This window comes from Carassius gibelio, chromosome B4 (assembly GCF_023724105.1).
Source record: "Carassius gibelio isolate Cgi1373 ecotype wild population from Czech Republic chromosome B4, carGib1.2-hapl.c, whole genome shotgun sequence".
Taxonomy (NCBI): domain Eukaryota; kingdom Metazoa; phylum Chordata; class Actinopteri; order Cypriniformes; family Cyprinidae; genus Carassius; species Carassius gibelio.
Genome location: NC_068399.1, coordinates 23765797 through 23787472, shown reverse-complemented (window position 1 = coordinate 23787472; position 21676 = coordinate 23765797). Strand labels below are relative to the sequence as shown.

Below are 21676 nucleotides of genomic sequence, written 5' to 3'. Positions count from 1 at the left end.
TTGTTTCACATTTTGAATGGAGGTGTTGTTGTGGCCCTACTCCCGACAGGTTTTGGGAAAAGTTTAATTTGTCAACTGTTACCAATCGTCAGCGACAAACTGGGGAGGCCAAAGTCCGGCAAGGCAATAATTGTGATTGTGTCCCCCTTGATTGCTCTCATGCAGGCTCAGGTTAAAGAGACAGCGAAACTCGCTTGATTATTATTTTTTTGTTCGCAGCATATCTGTGTTTCCAGTGGAAGTTTGAGGCAGCTGAACTGGCGCATAATACACGTCAAAACCAAATGTTATGTGATTGACTTACGGGTACACCAGTGTTTTTAAACTTCAGACAAGAGCCCCACCACAAAAAAAGTAAACGCTTGTCAATTATGCCCTTCCAGACTCGTTCTAGTTATTGACAAACTGTAGGGAGTGAAAACCTATAGTGTTTTGATGTCGGAAGTATTTGAGAAGTGTTTGAGTTCAGATTGAGATCTTTCACTTTGATTGATTGCACTTGTCAGCACAATTTGACATCGGTGAGAGGAGAAACATCTGAGAAACAGGTGCTTTGAGAGGAAAACTCGACATTTGCTCTCCATTTCATCTCATTGCTTTCTAGGAGAATTATAAGTGATCTCATTTAGGATTTTTCTTCCCTATATGGTCTCTTCAGGTATCCTCAGTCTTTCAAAGTGCAATCCATGCAGGGTTACCTATGTGTCTGATCATGCACGAGTGTATCGGTGCGTGTCTGCTTGCATCAGCTCTTTGGACTGCCAAGCCTGTGATTCTGTGAGTGTTTACATCCTGTTGTGCCAGCTGGTGTTGCGTGGTACTTCTTCTTGCCCCATCCCAGATTAGCATAGCAAAATCTATGGCGCTCTGCAGCCTGACGTTCTATTTGTGAAGCCCTAGTTGCAGTCGTGTAAGATGTCAAGTGACTCGCAGCGAGGTTTAACAAGCTCCATTTGTTCAATCTCCTGTTTAAACATTCTGTACACATCGTAGCATATCCTTAAAGAGGCTGCCCTATCTGTTAATTAAGTCCCAGACTAATGTGGCACTTAACTGACTAATCAAGAGATTTTGTTTTCTCTAATTTACTGGAAAACCAGCACCACATAAGCTTTTTAATATCAACAGAATGGGACAGTCACAGCTGCCCCAGAAATTGAAGGTGTCGCTAGAGAAAGGGATGTTGGGCAGGGTTTCTCTTTATCCTTGGTTTGGTCTGTGACTAAAACTCTTTGACAGCTCTACAATGTGTCAGTTTAGGGCAGATTTCTTTGTTTATCATAATGAAACTGCCTTCGTAAGCCATTCTACTTCTACAGTGTGACAATTTAGGAACTTGATTTTATCTGTCAGGAGTTAGCTTTGTTTCCATGTACTGAATATAATCTATGCAAAAACAACAAAAACCGCAACAACGACAAAAAAAAATCTATATACGGTACCACAAAAAAGCAATTCTTGAGTATAGCAGAATTTCTGTCCCATGTTTTTAAAACTACATTTTCATTGGCTAAATAATAATAATAAAAAAAAAATCAAGATATTTCTTTATACTTTTTTAGAATAAAGAATTTCAATTTTTGTGTGTTCGGGAAAACAGAACTGTCACGGCCAAGCTAAAAATATTAATACATTTAATCTTAAATAAAGCTGCATTCCCATGCCATGCGTTCAAGAAAACATTGTCATTGGCTAAAAATATAATAAATAATATATATTATAAGAAACAAAAAAGATTCATAGCATAATAGTTATAGTTAAAATGTTTTCAAGTTAAAGACATAAACAGCCAAAATCAAACACTATCAAGCATTGGTAAAACCACTAAATAGCTATAAACCGCATAACTACAGGCTGTAAAAAGGTCTGGGTGGTAGATAGATGTTTTTGTTTACTGTAGCCGGTAAACAAAGCTCTAATTCAAGCAAAATGATTCCAGCATGTACAACAGAATTTGTGGGATTTAATGATGTGTATCAATGCCTTTAAGACATAACCGGCTTGTATAGTGAGTGGAACTGTGTTGCATGGAGTGCAAATGTTTGAAACTGTCCACAGATGTCCTATAAGACTTCTGGTAAGAAATGCAAACCGTGTGTGTGTGTGTGTGTGTGTGTGTGTGTGTGTGTGTGTGTGTGTGAGAGAGAGAGAGAGTGAATGTGTTTTTGAAGAGCTAGCTTTAATTTAATGTCACCATGGCCCACAAGAAGAAGAGGAGTTTAACCTTAGATCTTAAAAAAGGGCTTGTTTGACTTCACAGTGTCAGGCTTTGAATTGCCTGCATTCTGAGTGAATGGAAAAGTCCTGTCAGGAAGGTTGTTTTGAGGGCAGCAGATCTGAAAAGTCTGTAAACAATGACTCATCGGCATGTGCCAAAGCGCAAAGGAAGGCAGATCTCCTGTCCATGTCGCTCACAGGAAGAGAAAACAATCAGGCCGCTGTTTCAGACTCATAAATCAGAGACTCATGCTTCATGAGAAGGGGATAATACACAGAAGGGGTCTTTCTATCCACTTTTTGTCTCTTTCTTTCTTTTTCAGCAGTGCATGTTATGTGATGCATGTGGGCTGGGCAATACATTTTATTGCAGTCTCGATATGATATTGTTTAACGATGATAAGCTCTGGACAGTTTGCTCAATATGGATTAATCTAACAGTCTATCACAAATCAGAAATAGACTCGACAATAGCCAGTCAGTGCATGTTGTTAGTAAGTCAGAATGTTTTATGTCTCTCAAACACACGTGACACTTGATGTTTTCAATGTGTGCATCATGAGCTACATCTCCAGAGCTGCTCTGAGTCACCTTTTACCTTTTCACCGTTTCATTTGAGAAAAAGCTACCGTCAAATATGCAATGAAACGTTATAATAATATTATTTTTATTTTAAGTAATATTGTCCACCCAAGATATTCTTTCATAATTTTTACGGTTGTGTTGTGCAGCATCATATTTGATAAAAAAAAAAAAAATCTTGTTTTATTGTAAAATAATTGTTGCATTAATTTGATTGCAATTAACATTTTTATTAATTAATTTTTATTAGACAATTTCGATGATAAATTTGTATCAAATCATAAAACACCATTTAGGGGCTCTATTGGAGTTAATTGTGAAAAGTATTTCCTTCTCTATTATAATGATGATAAATAATATATAATGATAATATTTTTGACCATATCCCCAGCTCTAGCCGGTTCACACACTATCCATAATGCAAAATAAGAATATGTGCATCTTAAATCATAGTATGTCAAAGTTATTTTTCCTGTTAGATTTTCAAAGTGTGCATTCATTCTTTGTGCTGTAAAGAGTAGGTTGTGGAATAATTGTTCTGTTTTGACTGATTCTTTCTCATTGAATGTCCTGTCTTGTATCATCGATTTCAGATTGCGGTCGAAAGTGAGAAGCTGCTTTAGTGTTGACTAAAAATACATAAAGCTGCAAGTGAAATGACTTGGATAAGCTACATTTTAATGCTAGAATGTGATGAGGGAGACCAATGGTTCATTGTCTTAAAACATATTTAAAGGTATGTACTTTATCATCAGAGATGTACATACTATTAGTGTGATTTGGAACACAGCCACGCTCATTAGCTGCAATAAAAATAACAAAGAATCAGTGTATAAAGTAAACACACAGAGTCATTAAGACAGCAGTGCAAATACATCAGACGTTTATTAGCATAAACACTTCAACCAATATACGTGCTTTGAGGTAGACACTATGCGGCAAACATACAAGAAGAAAAACAAAATCCCTGGATAAATAATTAAATCTCTTGTGACAGCGCACAAAGCTTCTGTGATACATTAATTGGGTGAAATTAGCATGAATTAAAGCAAATAAGTGTAACATGTAATTTATTACTTTCTAAGCATACTTTCGCCGTGGAAGTCTCAGATTTCCCCCAAGATTGCTTTAACAGCTATAATGCATTTCTTAATTTACTCTGTGGAAAATCAATTTTTTCAGAGTTCATTAAGCACCAATATGTTACAATGCAGCTCCCCAGAGCACGCGGCTACAGAAAAACATTATGCAAATTGCTGCGAGCGCATTCTCAGTATGTAAATAGATACTAACACCAGTGTCAAGTCTCTGTGGAAAGCTTTGTTAGCGAAACCTTTTGTTTCACTGCTTTCTGTGATATTACAGATGAAAATAGCATTCGCCTTGTTGCTTTCGAGCAATGTGTCTACAAGTTTTGCAGTTTGCAGTGTTCTTTGCTTCAGTTTTGCATCTGTTCTGTCATTTTTGTCAGCGCTTCTGAATTCCCTCGCTCACGTGGACTGTAATTGAAACATTGTAGTCCATGCCGAGAGGCTTTCTGTGCCAACGAGGGGCCCTTGTCCAAAGACCTCACTGTGCAGCCAAACCTAGAGTAGAAAACCCCCTCTGTAAAAAGTGGAAGTCCATGTTGTAAAGCAGTAACAGGCCACAGAGTGAGCCCACAGCCCCTTTAATACGATCATCAGTTTACACTCAAATATGCTCTTTTCCATTCCTTGGCCTTAATGTTTATGTACCCACATCAGAGTTTCATGGCACAAGCTCTGTATCTACCTCTCTCTCTCTCTCTCTCTCTCTCTCTCTCTCTCTCTCTCTCTGTTCACTCATTCATCTGTTTTCTTTTCTTCTAAATCTTTTATGTAGGCCTAGCTCTTTTGAAATTTTTGAAAGATTTTAGGTTGAGACAAACGTCAATGAAGTATCATGGATGGTATCAGATAAAGCATTATAGCAATGCAATATTATATTTAGTTCCAATCATATTTCCTCTTATGCAAAACAAAGAAATAACTTCTATTTTTCTATCTATTCTATATATTTATTTCTTTTTCATAAGGTAAAACCTTCAGAATTAGCATGATGCTAAAATATAAATAAATGCTAATGTATGAAGAAATAACTTCAATAAAATATTTGTCACTGTGTTACAGTAAGTGTACATATGTGTATATATGATAAAATATGAGTAAATTAAATTATTAATATTTTTTTCAAGATTAAGCACTGTATCACAATATGTATGTGTGGCATGCATTAAAAAGACAGTTCTACTATTAGTAATATTAGTAATAATACAATTTGTAGCACTTTTTTTTTTTTTGCAATTTTATTACAGTACTACAAATGTTTAAATTTTCAAATGTATCCCAAAAAATTTAATAATAAATAAATAAATAAATAAATAATGTACGTAAAAAATAATGATATTGGAGTGAAATATAATAATTTTATATTATATGTAATTTATTAATTTAGAAATATGATTAATTGTCCGTTATCATTCTGAAGTAATTCTATATTGTAATGTGTCTTCATCTTTGCTGCTATAGAGTGAGTCACTTCACAATAATCATGTCTTTAACGTCACTTGTTCTTAAGTGAAGCATTATTATACAGTCTTGAAGTCCTTTCTCTGTCAAACCACCATCTGAGAACAATAGCATCACCCAGCTCTTCAGGACACATGCTGCATTTAACGTCTTTCTATTTCTGTATGATCAGGGATCAGAAGTACACCCTGTAAAGGACACTGTTGACTTCACCCTAAGAAAACAGAATTTGGAGAAATCTTCAGAGGGCCCTAGAACAACTGTGATTCACTCTTTGCAGTCACATGTGCAAATTGAACTTGTTCTAGCACTTCCAGTATTTTTCCTATTTGTGATCAGTATGTTTGGAGTAACCTAGAATAACTGCCAAGAAAAACATGATTATGAGCCACATGAGTCATTGAGCATCTGTTTTTGTAGAGAAATGATTGTAGTTTAATGTGTGTACTACCTTGGTTAAAAAGCAACATTGCTGAAGTTCATTGTTACTAATAATAAGATGTCTTTAGAACCAACATTTGAAATGCATGCTTCTAGGTCTTGCCGCTTTTGTGGTTTGTTGCACAGAAGTTGTATCTTGTGGTTGCTTGGGACAACTGAAGCCTTCTCCACTACTGCCCATGTGCTCCTAAACTGGAGGAAGTACTGCTAGCCTAAAGGGGAAGAGAGAACCACAGGCAACAGGAAAGAAAACCAGCACCGATCCTCTTTCTGTGCATCTCTGACATAATGTCAGCAATGGCTGGAATTTAGTCATTACATTCTTTTCTTTTTTACAACCACATACACTACAGCTATTGTTCATATTTTTAAATAATAGTGAAGTGAATTGTAGATTAGAAATTATGAACCAAAAATATTTGCCAAATCAAAACACTTATTTTAGTTTCTTAAAAGTGGTCCTCCTAAAAGTCATCCCTGAAAGTCATTTTCTTTCCCAATTTGACCCAACTTGTCCATAAACAAAATAAATAGAGTAAAAAATATCTATTATAAAAATATGAATAATAATAATGCATTTTATTTATAATGCACTTTTCTTATATCCAAATGCTTCAATATTAGCAATATTAACAAATTTTACAAATTTAATTGATATAAAATAGCTTTGTAAAATATATATGCACAGTTTATATTTGCATTAAAAGAGAAATAATTTCTCACATTTATATAACTAAGAGAACTTATAATGAGATATTTCGAATAAATCATTCTTAGTTCGTTTGAGAATTAGTCTGAATATATAATAGAACATAATATAATACTTTATAATTTCATATATCATCAATTCCAAATTGTTATCTAATAATTGATTTTGCTCTAGTAGATGTCGTATTCAATTTGCAAATGAAAACGAGGTTGTGATGGTCAGATGTATGGTCTGTTCATTATGTCATACTGCCTTAAGGTCTTAGGTCCTGTTTAATTTCCACAACTCATTTTCCAGAGTTTATGACCACTGGAGATTTGACTGTTTCAGTTTTTTTTTGGCTGAAAGAGATGGCATAGTGAACAGGCTGTACTTTTATCCCAAAGCCTCGTTTTCATTTGTCGAATTGAATATGGCATCTGCTCTGATTAAAGTCTAAGAAAGTAAAGTGTAGTATTCACCACAGTGTTTGAATCTCCGGTCTCACCATGCTGTGAGTGCTATGGAGTCTATACCACATTATAATAGATGTCAAATAAGACCCATCAGACTGACTGAGGGGAAAAATGAGCAGCAAGGGTTAGACATGCAGGAGAAGTCTGCCATCACCTTGGCATGCTCCATTAAATGACTGTGTGTGTGTGTGTGTGTACTGGACCCCAGCTGCAGTCGAGCAGCCCAATTGCCTCTCCCCTGACAGGTAGTCATGTGTCCAGAGTTGGGCTTTGGGAGTGTGAGATGAGTTTAAGCCCTTGGGCTAAAGACACTCAACCCAATGGGAGATCACAGAGCTCTCCAAAATCAGCAGTCTGGGAATGGCACATCGCACTGGAACTATCGCTCGTGGCAGCTGTCCACATCAATATGACACGCAAACACACTGGAAAGATGCATGAATGTGAAAACAAAATGGAGCCAAGAATTTTGACCTATCAGGGATCAATCAGCTGACAAACTGAAGAAAGCCTTGTTCTTTGTATGTTTTGACAGTTTTAGTTTTTAGAGTTCACCCTAAGAATTTAAATTGTATTTCACACACCTGCGTGTCATGCCAAACCTGTTTGACTTTCTATTATTATTATTTTGCATTATTATTTAGTTTTCTGAAGTCATGTTAACTTTGTGATAACTCAAAAATTCAGTTAATAAGATTGTTTAATGTTTCTGAAACAAGTCTCTTATGCTTACCATGCCTTTATTTGAATATTGTGATTTTTTTTTTTTTTTTACAATTTAAGGTAATTTATTTCTATTTAAATATATTTTAAAATGTAATGTGTTCCTGTGATGTAAAGCTGAATTACTCCAGTCTTCAGTGTCACACGATCCATCAGAAATCATTCTAATATACCGATTAGCTGCTTAAGAAACATTTCTTATTATTATCAATGTTGAAAACAGCTTAACGTTTTTCAGAATGCTTTGATGAATAGAAAGCTTAAAAGAACCATGTTTATTTGAAATGGAAATGTTCTACATTGTAAATGTATCACTCTCTCTTTTGATCCATTGCATCTGTTCTGAATAAACGCTAATCTCTTCATTCCCACAGAAGAAAGAATCTCATACAGGTTTGGAACGATATGAGGGCGAGTAAATGCTGCATTTCATTTAATTTTCTTTTAGTAGTTCTAAATGATTTTCATGTTACGTTCTGTATCCCACTGGATTCAGGTTTTGTTTACTGACATTAATTTTACCTTTTGTTTAAGTCTAACGTGTTTGCATGCATTTCCAGTGGGACGCTCAGAGAGAATTTTCCTGTCATGCTTGTTTATGTGATGTACCCTCAAATGAGAGCATTTTATTCCTCTAGGTGGTCCTCCATTGTGTTCCTCAGCTTGCCACTTTGATGGATCCACCTGAGAGATTCCTCTAAATGGGTCTTTTCTCCCAACAGCCGCTCTGCTCTGGGCTTGTTTACTGACAAATTTCCCCATAGCGACGCTAAATTTCTTTTTCTTGGTTTATTTTCAGTGTATAAAGTATTAAATTAGGAAACAGAAACATTTATTTCTCTCATTCTGATTCACACACTTCTGTCCTCTGGAAAAAATGGAAATACAGGCCCTTTCTCAATGTCCCCGGCTCCCAGCTCTTGCTGCCTGGTTTGCCTAATTGCACTAGCAGTAGCCAGCATGCTAATTGCACAGGGCCCCCTGTTGTCACAGCATTTACATGGGCTGCTTGATTCTGAATTTAATCTGCTTGAAGGGTTTGGATTTCATGCTTGCTTTAAATTCAAACACCCCTTGGGATTTAATATAGCATAGAATGAGAGGACGAAGGGAAAAAATGTGACTAATTTTGTTTGTTTGCACATTTACATGTATTTATGTGTAACTTAGTATCAGATCAGTAGCTAAATGTCAAAGTTTGGCACAAAGTCATGCCGTTTTTTCTTTTTAATATACACTGAGATATCTCTGAGCGGAGAAGATGTGCAGGCTTGCCCTCGATCCTGACTATTGGAAAGCCGGGCGAGTTTATGCAGTACACAGTCTAATGCAGGCCTAGCCTGGTGTTTCACATTTGATCCGAGGCTGAAAGAGCTCACGATACCGTGAGGCACCGTATGAACCCACGTGCCGCAAAGCAATCAAAGACGGGTGGCTATTTTAGATTCTGCGAGGTTCAGTAGATTTGAGTTCAATACGACCGCCGAGGCCATACATGATCGTATCGCTGAAATCACAACCGTAGCTCCTCAACCGAAGCAATTCCCACAGTGGCAGAAAACTCCAAGATGGTTCATGCTGTAGTTTTCAGTCTAAGCTTTAATATTCTGTGGTTTTATTAATGGAAAACACTAAGCAGAGATGTGCAAGCGAACCTTTAGTTGACCTAGTTGTCAAACGCTGGCCCTCTGCTGAGACTTCCCGGTTTAATTCTCCATTTTTTGTCTTTTTTTTTCCAAGGCAAACTGTTTGTGTCTCGGAAAAAAACATACCATCATATCAAGTCTGCTTGCTCTCTTTCCCTCCCTTTTTTCTCTCTTGCTCTGTTAGGGGAAACGGGGAAGGCTGACAGCAGTCCGGAGAGAGCTGTTTTAGACTCTCAGTGGGCCAGGCAACAGAAGAATAATGAAGCCATTGTGGCTGTGTCCAAATTCCTCAACCTGAAGCCCTTTCTAGAAGAATAGTGCCCACTGTGTGGAGATTTGCTCTGCCGCAATACTCCGAGGACCAGAGGAGGCTCGGAGCTCCTATTTGGAGAGGAGATGTTGATGTTGGACGGCTCTGACGAGGCTGTACGGCGGGAAGAGCGAGGGAGTCACCCCTGTCAGGCAATATATAGCATACGTCTTATGTAAGACAGATGCAGTCTGGGGTAAAACGTGCACGACATCCGTGCAAGGACGGACACGGTGCCGCTTCCTGTGCTCTCAAACGATTTTCAGTGATATTCCTGGGTTCTGGATCAGGTTCTTTTGCGCTTGGATATCCAGTTCCAAATTTTCCCCGCCGTCTCCCCCCTTCGTTTCACTGTCACCTCCCATTACGCGAGAACCGGCGAGCTCCCGTTGACTTCACCCTGAACCCAAGGAGCCGTGCGCAGTCCGCAGAGGACCGCACCGCACGTCAGCGCTGACAGCTCCAAACTGAAATAGCTCCACTCATTAACTCGCGGAAAAAAGTGGCAGCGCTCAAAAGCTAGGCTTATTTATCAGCGTGCCATGCCATCTGCATGCCATATTGTGCTCTAAGATTTACAGCGCTGTCTCCTTGCCTCCCTTAGTTCAATAGATGCAGTTGGCAACTCAGCGCCGCTGATATCAACCCAATTATAAATATTTATAATCTGCACATTTAAAAAAAAATCCTGTCAATCACAAAGACAAGGCCAGATAAGCTCAGAGTGTATCCGGGATGCAATTTGCATGCCACAGAACTTGTGATCCATTTTGTTTTTTTGTACTTTGCACACAAGACGCTCTCTGCACAGATTAAATATAGAAGTTTTGTTCTCGGAGAGAGCCAAGCTTACAGTATTTTTCTCTTCTCTGCATGTTGATGCTACACTGATGGCGATTCATTATTGAGAGGGAAAACCATCATAACTGAGCTCCGGTTTATTATGTTCCCTTTTTTGTGTTCTTGTCATCTATTTTGCATGGTTTTTTGTCAGTCAGTACAGAGAAATAGCTCAAATGCTCTTGCTCTCTTAGGGTGCGTGTTTGTTGGAGTAACCGTCCTCTGATGAAGGAAGTTGTTTTGTGTAGCAGAACGAGAGAAAGAAGTTGCGATTGGAGTCTGAACTGCTGGAGTGCAAAGTACCACATCTGTGAGTTCAGTTTGACTCGTATTTGTTCTCTAAAAGTTTTCACTTTCTGAGCAACTTCAAAACTTAAACAGTCCTCACACTCCTCTATGGGCAAATGTTTCTTGTAAGATTTTTTTGTATGATTCTTTTAATAAAAACTTTTAGTCAGTAAGAATTTTTTTTTTTATATATTGATGAGGATGTATTGAATTGATCAAAAGTGACAGTAAAGACATTTACTGTAGGTTACACTTTGTTTTAAGGTGTCCTTGTGTCCTTAAGTATTGAGTAATGTAAATAACTACATGTACTTACAGTACTATGTGGTTATGGTTAGGATTAGGGTTTGTCTTAGGTTTACTTGCATGTACAGTAATTATGCATAATTTATTGTTATTATAATAGTAAGTACATGTAACATGCAAGGACATCTTTAAAAAGTGTTACCAACATTTATAATGTTCTATTTATTCATTAAAGAATACTGGCAAGAAAAAAAAGCAGCACAATTGTTTTAAATATAAATACATGTGTCTTGAGAATTAAATCAGCATATTAGAATGATTTTTGAAGGATCATGAGACACTGAAGAGGAATGATGCTGAAAATTAGTGATCGACCGATATATATATATATATATATATATATATATATATATATATTAACCGATACCAATTATTTGCATGTTTATGTGCCCGATAACCGATATGCAGAACCAATATTTATTTACTGTTATAAAGTAAGAACATACTTTACTTTGTTTTTTCCTCTTTTCAGTTTTTTTTTTAAGTGTTGAAAATAAGTCTTTCATGTTAAATGTAATCTTTATATTACAACAATAAAAAAACTTTTTATTTCTAAAAAGCCTCCACAGAAACAACTCTTAAATTAACCATAAGCAAAATAAATGTAGAATGTCTAATGTTTTCAAATGGAGAAAATAAATAAACCGTTCTACCGTTCCTGTAGGTTTATAAGCTGTTTAATAGCTACAGAGTCGAGAATAATTCACTGAATAATGTTCATTCACTGAATAATATTCTCTGGAGTATTGGAATATAACAAACATAACATCGTATTTTAGTGCATTTCTCAGTTGGAATGTTATATCAAAATGATTAATAATGGTTTTGTCCTTCTACATTATGAAATGCCTGCTGAGAGCGCGGTTTATCTATGCAGTTACACAGAACTATTCGTCCCACTGCGATCGCTCGTGGCAGTAATAATTAAGTTGTATTTATTTCGATGTTTATTCGCAAAATAAAGGTTAGATATGAAATGTTAATACAATTTAAGGTGTTTTAAACAAGTGAATCTTGTTAAAAGTTACATGCAGTTGCCGTGCTGGAGCATTTCCTGATCATCAATCCGCTGAGTGAACAGCAATATGAAAGTGACTTCACGAGACTAATGATGAGCAAATTTACAACAGAGAGAGAATTAAATTCAGGCTGTATTATTTAACTCATGCAAAGTTGCGTCTTTATTGGGAGAGGATCTTGACGGATTATCTACGTGACTCCAACTTCACGAGACTAACTATGAGCATAGACAACAGAGAGAGAATTAAATTCAGTGCTTTTATTTCCAACATGCGCTCATTCATGACTGCATATTATTTAATTCTGGTAAAGTTGTGTGTCTATATTGGGACAGGACTTGATGGATTATTTAACATGGCTTTAAGAAATAGAGACCAACTCAAGGAGTCACGCTTTTATGTAATGCCTCTAATTTGTGCATAAATGGCTGTTATGTTAAATAGTTTATTAACTACAGCAAATTAAGTACCTGCATGCCGTTGTTGTCTCGTCTCCCCTCAGAAATGCTGCAATGGTGATCCAGCACGGAATTCTCAAACACCCAGCAGATCGTGGCATTTAGGTGAATCTGATATTACAAAACTGATACTTGATTATGGTAAAACGCTTAATTATCGGGGAAAATATCGCTAAATCGATTTTAAAAATCGGTATCGGTATTAAGAATATTGCAGTATAGCGCCATTTTTACTGTATTTATGATTAAATAGAAAGAAAACCAATATCAACATATTGATCATATTGATCAAATGCAGTCTTGGTTGACATAAGAGACTTCTTTCAAAAACAAAAAAAAATCTTTCCAACCCGAAACTTTTGAAACATAACAGTACATTTAGTGTACAAAAAATGTGAGCAGTGTGTACTTTTGTGGAATGGTTGTCAGGCAGTGCTATACATTTACTTTGTTTTTATTGGGAAGTTACTAGGTGATTACTTGAGCGTTCTTGGGCTCAAATCCAAGTATTTTTGATATTTTACTACCTAGTGTAGATAAGACTTTTTTAGTTTATTATCTGCCAGATAAAAATGGTTAGTCTGATCACTTATAAAAGTAATAACTTGGTCTGGGGTATCAGTGACATGTTGCTTGATGTTTGTTGAATTCCCCGATTTTAAATTAAATGAATAAATTCAAGGCTATTTCTAGATAATTGGCGTGTGTTGTTTAACTCACTCGAACCAAGTCTACAAACCGCAGGCATGGCTACTTTACTTACATCCAGGAGTTTAACTTTATTTAGAGGCCGAAATTCACGTAGCAAAGCCGCAGCGACTCTTGTTGTGTGACATTCTCAGCTGATTTCATGCTTTGCTGATGGAAAATTAGGCCCCTGCGTACTGGGGAATGAAAAGAGAGGGAGGGATAGCTCCTGTTATCGCCTCAGGACACTCCACCCCGACAACAAGAAAACTAGAGCAAAGGAGGCTGAGGCGCTGCCTGCTAATGCACTCTAAACAAGATGATGAGCGCTCGCAATCCCCATGTGGAGCGTCTGCCGGCTTCAAAAATATCAGCTGTGTTTTTGTCTCTTTCTCATTCTCTTCCCACTCATACAGTGTTGTAAACCATAGTTATGTGTCTGGCCTTTTAAACAGGCTCCAAACGCATCCCATGCCTCTGAGGTGATTTGACTGGCATGTCATTTGCATTCTCTTTGACCAGTGAAGTACTGAGGAGAAGACTGTTAAAGTGCTGCTCTGATGGCGTTTGGAGTCTCTGGGTGTGTCTTGCCCAAAGTCATTTGAAGTAGGTATTTGAGTCTACTGATATTGTGTTTCTGCATTGTTTTGTTCAAAATGAATCTGGGCTCACTGAGCATCAGTGATGGTTGTGAGTGAGTAGTATTTGTCCTGAGCACTAGAGCCTCATGCGATTCTTAAAAATCACCCAGGTCCTATATACTCTTTGGTCTTCCAGCATGCTCTGCATATATGAGTTTCTTCCCTCATCGGCTCAGTGATATTGAAATCAGAATTTGGCACTCAGAATGATTGAGAGAATACAGCTATCATAACAGGCTACAAAAAAACATTAATGCTTGAGAAAGTGTGACACAATATCAAGAACAAAGGATAAGCATCCAAGCAGGATCATTTGGGTAAACACATTTTAGTGACTTATTTTGGAACTATGAAATATATGAGAAGAGTTTGCATTTATTTCTGCAGCCTTCTGTCATTTATCATTAGAAAATGAATTTAAATAGTCCATCAGTTTTTAAAAATAAACAAAAATCACATTTACAGTTACGGTCTCAGTGAAGAATTACAGGATGAAGATTTCAAATACCCACCGTTTCGAAAATATAATTGTGGTAAATTGGACTTGTTAACAAGACTATTGTGAAATTGTTTAGAGATAATTGCTTTTTCTCCTATTATTTAGAGTAAACTCACTAGCTGCATGAAGATACAATAATCCAAAATATGTAATCAAATGCAGAAGGTTCGTTCATGAATTCTATCTCATTATAGAATCAATTACTCCAAATAGTTGTCAATCATTTAACACAAATTGAGCACTTAATTCAACAGAAAATCTTATTTCGGTGAAATGAGATATGATAATTCATCTAAGCCAATTCAAAACAGTTTAAACTTTAGAATGCTCAATTTATGATATAAATGGGCAAAATTCATGTCAACAAAGTTTTGGGCATGTGTGGTGTTATTGTTCTTTGTTTTCCAGTGATGTCAGTCTCTTTCCTGTCAGAGGAGTATAACACTATACCTCGCTGGGACTGGTATTTACTGCTTACTTATCATCCTCCATTTCTTTTCCAGAGACTTCAGCTGCAACCTGTGTGTGTTCTCAGGTTAAAATGACTTCACCTCAAAATTACCTGAGAGATCTATGACACAGAGCAGCAGCTGGGATTGTTCAGAGTCAGTTGCATTGGAAACTTCATTTCATGCCATGAACGGTGCTTCATCATTGTTACGGTAAGGTTCTAGTGTCCGTGTTTAATGGTATAGTATTGTATTTACCACAAAAGTGGCCCATATTACTTATTCATTATAGTCTGAACCCTTTCGATAGGCCAAAATTGAAGCCATTATTTGCCTAAAAACTTCTATTAAACAATTGATACTTATGTCATTTATGACCAACTAACTGTTCCACAATTCTATATGTTAATCTGACCAAATAATTACTTATTTTTTCCTCCCTCATATAAAGGTTTCTCAAGACCTTGGTATTTTTTTTATGTTAACAGGTTTTTTTTTTTTTATACTCTTTTTGTTCTATCTGTTATTTTTGGATAAACGTTCTAACACATTAAACAATATCTTATGTTCCACAGAAGAAAGACAGACATACAGCTTTGGAATGATGAGAGGGTGAGTAAAAGTTGTAAAAAAATTTCAATGCAGAAGCTTCAAACTTCTAAACACTGCAATGATAAATTCAAGCTCACGTTAAGCACAGAATGCACTGAAAATGCTGTTTGAAAGGACTTTTAAAGCTGGCCAGAGATACCCTAACCTTAAAGGCAGGTCTTTCTTAATTACTCTGACCTTACAACTTCCCACCACACTACAACCAGAAACACAGCAGCACTTTTCCTGTGATAGATGAGCCTTCAGTCATTTTTTTTAAGCACACGTGTGTGTGGATGCTGGTCCGCTTCACATCACACACAGTAGCCCTCCCAGCGCTGTCCGCCGTACCCTGCACAGGAGTGATGGGCTATAGAAGTGGAAGAATTAAAAGAGTGCAGCAGCGCCCTGTCACACTGCCTCAGTCTGTCAGTACTCCATCTCTCTCTGTCCTGGAGGCCATTATAAGCCTGGAACAGGACACCATCTTGGCCCACCCCTTCCTGGACCCTCGGCGTCAGTATTCTCAGGGACTACAGGAGACGAATAATGACGACTGGTGTGATAGCGCCTCTTCCTCACCAGGTATCTCACCTCCAAGCTGTTCATTTGTACATTGATGGCGGGATCTGAGGAAGAGGGCTCAATCATTCGCCTCGACACTGATTCACCCTCACCGTTCTGAATTTACTCTTACCGGGGGGTGAATTATACTCTCGCTCTCACACACACTCACGCATGCACACGCCACTTGATTTCTGACTAGGAGCGCAGGTGATTTGCATCCAGCAATCTTTCCATTACACACCACTTGGTCACAAAATTGAAATTCAATTTGATTACATGTTTTTACAGTGGATTGCCTCTTGGGATATTAGCATAGTGGTTTTTCATCAATGTGTTGTGAAGTTATATCCTTTTCTTTTTTTCTGTTTTAGACTTGTCTTTTTTTGAATGTTGTTGTTCATTTAATAAAGTAATTGCAAATCATATATCAACTGTTAATTTGTATTTTTGCATTAAATCTATAAAAAAATATATAAAATAATATAAAAAATTTAAATATGAACATAACTAATAATCAGTTTTGTAGTGCATTTTCCTGTTGCTTTTTAAAATGTATCTTTTATTTTCTTAATTAAAAAGGCTTTTTTCAATTTTAAATAACATTGTAAATGCGGTTTTGTTTTCATGTGCAATAATCTAATTCAAAGGGGATTTTTGAAACATTCTGTTTTGAAATGGCTATGATAAATTTGAACTAAGTTTAGGCTGTTAGAGGAAATTGTAGAAAATGAGACCTGCATCAACAACGCTCCCCAAAAAAGTTCCTGGCTTTTAGCGGAAAAGTCCATTTTTAACCATGCAAAATGCTGAGTTCTTTCTTAATAGATCTCTATTCATTTTCAAATGAGTTGATTAGCCAGCACAATGTCGGTGGATTTAGGGGCCCATTACACATTTATGACAGTAAATTACTGTACATTTACAATCCAAATGAAATTTCATGAGAGTTGATATTGGAAAAAAGCCCTGTGTGTATCTCCTCTTCATTTTGTGTGGCTGCTAATGCATCACATCAGCGCCCCCTGTGGTCTGTCCTGTAACTGCAATGGGGGAATGGTGTTGAACCAGCATCTTTGTAACTGTTCCTAACTGAGAGGAGAGGTGCTTTATATTAAGGATGTGCTCATTTACATTTATGCTCATTCAGTGTATTGTACTGCATGTTCATTAAATATCTTCAAACATTACAGAGACATGTAATAAGGAGTCCACCTCAGCCCAAAGATCTGTAGGAACGGATTCTGTTTGAGTGTGAGCAGGTACGTTGAATCCGCTCTGCACTAACTGCACGTGATCCTCCGTTTTCTTTCCTCCCAAAGTGCCACTCTGTTTTGGCTTCTTTTCGTTTTCCATAAAACAGTTTAGCAAATGAACAGTGACACACATTAGTATAATCAGGGGCAACTTTTTCTTGTAATGCAATCTTTAAGGAGAGACCAGGAGCGGGGCAGCCTCACGCTTGTGCTGCTCGTCCCACAGCTCTCCGCCTCTAAATTATTCATCATCCAATCAATCATCTTCTCTTTGTTTTGGACCCCAGTGCAGGAGATGAAACGGCAGACTGCCAGAGCTGTTTTTCTTCATCTGAGGTCTGGAAAACATGATCTACTCGGATTACACTCACCCCCAAAACACACACTTCCAGTACCCACGTGCTTTCAGGAAATGCACACACACAGGCAAACAGACACCCCTGAGTCTTGCATCTGTATACAGCCCCATAGTGTAGATGTACCTATAGTTTATTTCATATACACCAAACACCACTTCCATGGCAGCCAATCACATGCACAAGGGATTTTATAATAATAATAATAATGATTAATTGTATTATGTTATTTGTGAGTATATTTATTTTTGTCATTCTTTTTATGCATTCATGTATTTCAGGCGTTTCTGAAATCAAGAGCATCGCCTCAAACTAGCTTCAGTTATATTTGATTTTATCCGCAGTTCTTTATTTTACGTTTCTTTGCAGTTTGTTAATAACATTTAATATGTTTCAATTTAAATGTGTTTTGTTTCATTTATCATTTATTCATTTTTATTATATTTTTTTATTATTTTGTACATTTTAAATACATTCGATCCATTTCAAATTTTTTGGACTTTTGAGGTCTTTTTGAGAGATAATTTTAGAAAGAAACCATGAGGAGGAGACATGAAATAGATTTGGGAAAATAGATGAGGAAACATCACAGGCCTGACTCGAACCGTGTCACCCATGTGAGTACCAGAGCTATGAAATTTCAAAAGCATGTGTGTTACTTGACATAATTTGTCTTTCCGAAAAGTTGACCATGTTAAACTTCATGATTAAGCGTTAGGTTACAATAAGTTGTGCTCTATTGTGACTGAAACCATATATTTATATTGTGCATGTATTGTCTATCTGAGCCTCCTTTATATGATTCGGATTTCCACAAAAATGGGAATGAAAATCTTTTTGGGGGTATTTCTGACCAGCTGTTTACTTATTAGCTGTAATAATGCGTTCTGCCATGTTCTCTGAAGTAAACGTGGCATTTTCAAACACACTCAGCAGTGGCTGGGTGAACACAAGTGTGCTTTTGTTTATTATTTGCGTACCAGCTTGTGTCTCCATCCCTGCGTTACATCCCCAGCCTCTTTTCTCGCCTCTCCACGCAGAGCTTTAACGGACATGTCACCACTCAGCGTAATAAAAGCAGCTAGGCTGTATGATCTATCAGCTGTAACACAGAGGCCCGCTTAGCACATCCAAAAGGGGCCCGTCTGCGTCTTTAAGCCTGTGTGGGAGTGGAGCACTAATAGGGGGAAATGTCTTGGACAACTGATTTGAAGATACTTCGCTCAGAGCACGGCAGGTGATGCGGTGTCTTCCCTTTTTGATGTGGCACAACACAGAGTCGCGTCGACTGATAGCTTCAAAACGCAGAAGAGTGAGACCTTATTCAGCCTCCTGCTAGTGCGACATCAGAGGAGCTGACATCTATTATGGTACGGAAAGACAAGTGTTTGAAACCAAATTCAAGTGTGCGTGGAAGTGTCAGGATTTACTACAGGCCCCGGCATCTTTTTTTTTTTTTTTTCTCGTTTTCTCTCTTTCTCTCCCCCGCACGCACACCCTCCTCCTGCAATCCCTTTTTTCTTTTTTTCTTTTCTTTAATAAGGTGGTTTAAACCAAGCATGTCTATATGAACTCTGCAGGAGAAAGCATGAAAGGGTGCTGCCAGCCCATGATGAAAATATTTTAGTCGAAAAGCCCGGTCAGTTCCTACTGACTGGAGACGGGAGGGGAAATGGAAAAACAGCAGAATCTTTCATGATGCTTTTGGTGGAAACAAGTTTGTTTTCATATAGTGAGAAATCTTAAAAAAAAATATATATATATATATATATCTGTTTTAATAAGAAAAAGTTTTTAATGAATAGTAATTAATAAAATATAACTATTTTATAGTATTGTTATTGAGGATAGTTATAGAATTTGAGTATATGAATATATTTTGAGATGTAGTTAATCTTGGTAGCACACATAAGTAAGATGCAATAGTGTCTAAAATACAAAGATTCTGTCATTATTAGTCACCCTCCACTTGGTCCAAACCTGTATTCTTTTCTGCTAAACACAAATATTTTGAAGAATGTTAGTAACCAAACCATTGATGGTAGCCCCTGAATTTTATAGTATATGGAACATTCTTCAAAATATCTTATTTTTGTTTTCAACTACTGAAAAACATTTAAGTGATAAGATTTATTATAATAATTTTTTTTTTTTGGGTGAACTATCCTTTTAAGGTTTATGCAAATACTGCAAGAAAGATTTCTAACCTTTTTACTAACCATTTTAACTAACTTTTAAACTGTTAAACAACTGTGATCATCTAAATGTCTTTTTATGTTTGTAGATATTCACCCGGTGAGCGCCAAACACATGTGTATACACACTTCAGTCGAGGATGGAGATCGAGGTGAAATATTGCACGAGGGAATCATAGCGAGTGAGCCGGACGTCTGGAGGCAGATAAATAGCTTCGGCTGGCGGTTAGGACACATCAGCCGTAAACAGTACCGGCAGCCATAAAAAGACGAACAGCTTTATTTCCCCAGCCCTTGCAGACAGATCAGTGAGATGGACACAGCGCTCAGAGTAAATAAAACAAGCTGACTGGCAGGGCGGTTAGACTGGGAGCAGAAACATCGCTCCGGGTCCCATAATAATGCCCCGTAGGGCTCACGTCAAGACTCTCCAGTGGGACTGAGCAAGTGCTTTCACCTCCCTGATTATCGTTCGCCAACTTAACCTGGTATCCACACTGACACCAATAAAAACACAATGTTTGCTTTCATTTCAGTACGGCTTGCTTGTATGATTACATTACACATTTATAAAATGCATAATTCCAGATTCAAAAATTTATAGACGAGCCATTTTTTAGCATTTTTTTATATAATGCCATCATTGACCACCTATCAGTTCAGTTAATTCACTGCAATTATAAACCAGTAAAAATGAACACAATAAATGAACAACAATTATGCTAATTCACCAAATTTAAAAAGGAAAATAATAAAAAATAAAGTGTAATCACTCTTTGCGGTCTTAATATTAATGATGATAATAATAACATACCCCAAAAGGCCTCACGTTTAACAAATAATTGCATCTTTTTTATTATTAGTATTATTTATTATTATTAGTATTATTATTTAGTTGTATTGAGCATTGGGTCTTTTGTCACATTGTCATTTATTACAGTAATTTTACCAGGTTTAGAGGGTTTTAGTTTCTCCACTTCGTGGTGCATATCTACACCAGTTAACTGTAGTAAAATCATTGCAATGTTCTGCTGGTTTGTGCTTAATAATTTACTAAATGCTAGTTGGGGAGAATACTCCTTTTGTATTTAAAATATACAGTTTTTAATGCAATAAGGTCTCAGTCGGTTCATGATTTTGATGTAGACATATATAAAATGAATGAGAGTAATATAATATTCCTGTACATTTTATGGCAAACCCATTAAGCGCTGAGACACATGATTGAGTGAACATGTGAGTGTTGATTTAATATCTTTTGATGTTTATATTAATTAGGATTTAATTGTCAAAAATATTTAGCTCCAACATGCAAGTTGGACAAACGGGAAAATATTAGCAGCCCTCGCATTATTCCAGTTTCATCAGCCTCGTTTTAATTAACCTCTTTGAATAATTAACCACACGTTATTATCAAATGAAGCAAATAATTGAGGTGCTGGCTCAATTTGTAATTTGACGATTTTCCACCTTTTTAATTCACGTGTTTCCCACTTTGAAACCAAGGAAAAACATTTTACAGTAATGACCTTAATGAACACGGACTGCGGAGATGAGAGGGAGCCGGAATAACACCGTCTGTAGTCAGTGAGCACAGACAGACTGGTCAATCCCTTGAGGAGTCTCCGTCTGTGTGTGTGTGTGTGTGTGTGTGTGTGTGTGTCTTTCTCTCTCTTTCTCTCTCAGGAGGAGCTGATGGGGCTCAGGGGAACTCTGGAGAATCTCTACACGGCCCAGTATGGGGAGAAGACAGGAAACGGCCTTTCATTACAGTATAGAGGCTCACACTTGGGGGAGCGATGTCAGAACGACTCTTTCCTCCAGTCTGCAGGCATTGCTCCCGTCCACTGGTCTGCTAGGCAAATCCTCTCCCTTCAAACCACCTTGGGACTGGG

The 21676-nt window shown here is 37.1% G+C and overlaps 1 long non-coding RNA gene across 1 annotated transcript; it reads left to right on the top strand.

Annotated features, from left to right (window-relative positions):
• Positions 1 to 13698: 13698 nt before the first annotated feature.
• LOC127956760 (uncharacterized) lies at positions 13699 to 19332 on the top strand. Its single transcript, XR_008153633.1, has 5 exons — positions 13699 to 13836; positions 14874 to 15032; positions 15395 to 15431; positions 17168 to 17236; positions 17518 to 19332. It is a non-coding gene; the product is annotated as an uncharacterized LOC127956760 (long non-coding RNA).
• Positions 19333 to 21676: the final 2344 nt, after the last annotated feature.